The sequence below is a fragment of the Pteropus medius genome, unplaced genomic scaffold (genome assembly GCF_902729225.1).
Source record: "Pteropus medius unplaced genomic scaffold, Ma_sr-lr_union100, whole genome shotgun sequence".
NCBI lineage: Eukaryota > Metazoa > Chordata > Mammalia > Chiroptera > Pteropodidae > Pteropus > Pteropus medius.
Genome location: NW_024344561.1, coordinates 1,400,150 through 1,405,301, shown reverse-complemented (window position 1 = coordinate 1,405,301; position 5,152 = coordinate 1,400,150).

Here is a 5,152-nt window from a genome sequence, read left to right as displayed (position 1 = left end):
AATCACTGTGGACCAATTTTAGTCTGGGGAGGTAGGTAGGAAAGGTGTTTCTAAAATATAAATATTTGAATTCTGAGAGTGAACATGGGCAATTGTTAGAGGAAATAAGGAAAGGGTCAGCTTTTGGAGCTGAGAGAACAGAATTCGTGGTTGCCATGTAAGTCGGTGAGGTTGGTAATGAAAGGAATTTGAGAGGCCACTGAGATGAGGAACAAGAGGGTGAGGGTCAGGAGGACAGAGTTTGTGAGGCCCATGTATCAAGCATCCTGAGCAATTCCTTGAAGTGCCTCTCATGTTGGTAATTTTATGTTTATTCGTGGGTCAGATATCATGACTGGTTTGCCCACCATTGCCTTTCAAGGACTTATATCGTGCCTGGCATAAAGCTGGTGCTCAACACATACAAATGTTAGATGTATAATAAAGCTTGAGACAAAAGCATCAACTATAACACAAAACAGAAATATTTAAGTGCATCATATGTCTGAATCAGACAGAAAAGTAAAGTTAAAGAAAATGCATTCATATTTATTTTAAAAGAATAATATCATAGACAAGTAGTTACCATTCTGGGTATGAAAAGCTAGTTTAGTACTAGGACATTTGCTAACATACTTCCCAAAAAATAGGTCAATAAAAAAGAATCATAACCATAATCACAATAAAAAAATGCATCTGAAAAATGTAACAGCCATTACTATGGTTGGCAGCCAGGACAAAGACTCTCTCTAAGTGAGGGAACCAAGGAAAATTTCTTAACCCAGTAAAGAACAGTTGTTTTAAAACTGCAGCCACAGGATATTCTATACTAAAACACTAAAATATTTGAGTTAAATTCATGAATAAACCAAGGCAATGTGCTTCAACATCAAGCACTTGAACATTTAAACAGATTGGTAAAATGAGGAAAGGAAATTAGTCCAAGTACTGAATGCTTGAAACAATTACATTATTTGTAGATAATACTGTGGACACTAAACAACCACAACAACAACATAAAACTATTAAGTGCTATGAGTAAGTCCACTCTACTGCAAAAATAGGGAGTGAAATAGAAAAACCCAATCACATGAGAAACCAAATAGACAATACTTTGTGCATAGTAGGTCTCCAGTGAGTAGTTAATGAATAAATAATTGGAAACAGTATATCTAAGAAGAGCCTAAAATTATGGGAATGAGTTGAGAAGAGGCTGATACTCTTCAAAAAATAACTCTTATTGGAGAGAGGCTCTAGGTTCCAAAAACAGAAATAGAGAAACAGAACAATAGCTAGAAAAGACTGGTTTCAGGGGAAACTAAAACTATAGGTATTCCACCTTTATAGACTAAAAAAGTATGGGATTGTCCCAGTCTCATCATTCTAGAGATAAAGCCCAGTACCCAATTTCTGTCCTGTTTTTCTTCTTACTCTGCCAGTCCTCACTGGAACACAGTGACCCTCTCTGAAGATTATCACTGAAGCACTTTGTTCTCCATGGTCCGTCCCTGAGAAGTCCATTTGGGTTTTCATTTGACTGCAATCAGAGAATTATAGGGAAGGGGCAACAGGGACATATTATTATTATCTCAGGGGTTGAATTCTCTGAGCTCCTCATTAAATTGTTCTATTGCCTTTCCTTCCTTCTAACAACACAGTTCCTTTGGGGCACAAAGATGATAAAATGGAAAATTTTTAGCCAATTTGTGTCTGTGTAGGCAACAGTAGGGAAAGAAGGTATATTCTCCAAGGAGAAATTCTTTTCTTTGGTTAAACTGAAAAGTAACAAGGTACCTCTTAAACCATGTTTAATTTCCTCAGGAATCAAACTCAGGAACCAACTTTCTGTGATGTTCTTGCCTTGAAGAATCTGAAATTTCAAAGGTTCATTTGGTATCCACAGCGTTATACAGGCAAAGAGGTCCTTTTTGAAGAAAAGCGGAGTGGTTAATGGTTTGAGTTCTGTTGAAAGGACTAATCAAATAAGGACTGAAAAATATCCCTTGACAATTGCTGGTGACATGACAGCCTTTGTTGATATTGGCAGGAACTTCATTTATTACCTCTAAATCGAGGGTTAGGGGTAGAAATAACTCAGCTAAAGTGGGTGGAAGAGTGAGTATTGGAGAAATACATGTTGCGAACATAAATCACCTATACGGTTTGTCACAGAAGGGGAGGACAGAGGTAAAACATATCCTAAAGGAAATATGGAGCATGGGAGAGCTTAAAAAGATCTAATAGATGATATGAGAACACATTTAATTTCAAAGAGAATGATCGTATTTAGTGCAGGCATTAGAATTCATAGGAAGTCTGGCTACATAATTCACAGGATGCGTACACTGTCAATCAATGATAATCATAATGTGCTGGATCTCCAGTTTATAGAATTGTGGGTCTAGAAATCAAAGGTTAGAAGTTGAAGCAGCCCCCAGGAGCAATTCACATTGGTTCTCCTGCCCTTGAGCCCAACTTCGGTGAGGCCCATGTGAAGGGAGGGACCTGAGGTGCAAGGAGAGTGTTAAAGGACAGATTTGGCTGGGGCCTCTGAGGGGCTGCCTTAGAGAGGCATGGCCCCCTCCACTTGTGTCACCCTCAGTCCCCACGTTGAGCTAAGTCACAAAGAGCAGTAAGGACGTGTCTATGGGGTGTTTTCATCCACTGTCCTTCCATCTTCAGAAGCCTCCAAACTAACCTTTGGACTTTTCTCCAGAAGGAAAAGAATTTCTGTTGTATGAGTCACATTGCTCCAGCCCCCTGGGGCCGCAGTTCTCACAGACCTGAAGATCCCAGAATGTTCTAGTGAGCACTGAGGATAGATGAGTTCAAACGGCCTCTTCTTTTGTACAATTTAGAATGTTCTCATCTGAGAACATTGCTATCTGAGAATTTGGCTTTATCTTTGCCTGTTCTTTATTTTTGAACATTGCATACAAGTAGAAAGATAAAATACTTTCTTAGATGCCAAAAGTGTGCATATTTCTAGATATTGTAAACCAAATTAATTTTAGACAATAATAAAAATAAAAGCATTTATTTGAATAAAGGGAGCTGTAGCCTGGGAGACATAGATTCAGTTATTACCTTAAATTGTGCTCTACAGAGACAAAGAGGAGGCTGTCTTTTATAAAGAAAGTTTCTGCCCAAGTTCATGATTTTATGCAAATGAGGTTTCCAAATTATGTGGGTATGATTGGTCCAACTTATGTGGGTATGGTTGGTATAAATGCACATGAAGGTACAATTGGTTTGGTTCTGATTGGACAGGGTAGGTCTGTTTGTTGGTCAAAAGACAAAAGCATGGCTACTCTTCAGTGGTTGGCTCAGAGAGGCAACAGGCAGCAGCATAATACAGGAGATTGAAAGCTCAGTCTGTGGCTTTTCCTGAAATGCAGAGTACATAGGAGGCCTCTGTCAGCAATGACTGCCAGACTGGTAATAAATTCAGGCCCAGTTAACCTCAAGGAGCCCATTTTTACAGATATATTTCTCCTTGGGTTTCATATTTCCCCCTTTTGTTCAAAACCTGTTGGCAGACAGTGTTGATTACTGATCAAGTCCTTTGTGCCATATTGATACCAGAGTGGTTTAGCAATCTGCTCTGATTCCATGTAGTCCCTCAGTGGGACTTCTTTGGTTAGGAAGTAGCCAATACAGTAACTAGGGCCATTTGCTTACAAGAGGTCTCCTGGGCACCTGTAAAACTCAAAGAAATTGTCTAAAGTTAAGTTTATCTTAAGATGCTGAATTTGCATGGCTTTGACATGGTTTTACAGTGTCTTATAGAACAGCTAGGGCAATTTGAGAGGAGTTGAAGAACAAATAAAAGCTCTCATTCCACAATATCAAGAAAAACCAGGGATAATGGGTGAAAGGCATTTAATATTGGGAGTCAAAAACTAGACCTATCTATATGTCGCCTATCAGAGACCCATTTTAGATTGAAAGACACACAGAGACTGAAAGTAAAGGGGTGGAATTCTCCCCACCAGTCCCCTAACTTTTTCAATTACATTGAGTAAGAATGATTAAATTGATTCCACTGATAAAAGCAATTCCTTTTTGCATTGAGAGGTAGTGGTAAATAGAGATATGTTTCAATGAGTCAGATGTTACCTGGTACAGAAGCTCAAAGTGAAGATTACATCGCCCCTCCCCATGATTGAACATAAATGCAAAAGCTTACCCTGTGCTACTTCTAATGAATACCATTCTGCCCCACCTCAAGGCTATTATACTAAAAGGATAGCTTCCTGCTGTTATATCCTGTGGAAAGACACAATGATCAGTAGCAGCAATTTCCCTTGTAATGTCCCATTCCCCAGGGATCCACAAGCCACCGTTTATATAAGAAGTGGCAGAGGAGTCAAGGAGATAACAAAAGTGAATAAAAGGCAATGGCCTGTGAGAGGCAGGTCTGAGCTGGGAGTGAAGAAAAGGCCAGAGCCACACTGACTGCAGCAGTCACCAAAAGTCCAAGGAACAATGCCCATGAGACCTTCGATGGATGGCACTACTGGGGGCTGAGGGAGATATCCAACACCAAACTCCTCTGAGATAGAACAAACCAAAGTGAAGCCTATATGACCTAAGCAAAGCTGGAGAATAATGGGAGAGCACCTTTCCCCATCATCATTACTAAATTTCATTTACAGTGGGGAATCATGCAGTCTCCACTGCTGTATCCCCTTAAGGAGATGGCCAATTTTTATCTCGCAAGAGCGCTTTCAGTTCACTCTTTTGATGACACTAATCATTTCCTCACAGGCATATCCACATCCCTGTCAGACATAGACCCAAGCAAAAGGAGGCTCTCCCACTTCTCTGGGAGGCCTGGTCTTTTTGCCATCTGGGCCTCTTTAGTGGCTCTTCTGACTATGGACCTATTGCTGTGTCTCTCTGCCACTGTGCTGCTCAGGAGTTAGATAATGGCATCACTGTATTCATAAGCCCTAGTACACTTTGTAGAAAAGAGTAAGACTTAAATTTAAAATGTTAATTTAAAATATTTTAGAGTAGCAACTAAAAAGTAGTGGAGTGTATAAATTTCAGTCATACCAGTGAAATTATTTAAGTAAAAAAAATATGAAAGAGAAGGAAGAAACACGAGCTAAACACTGAAAAAAATGAGATGCTAGACATAAATCCAAATTTATTAGTAAGTATATTA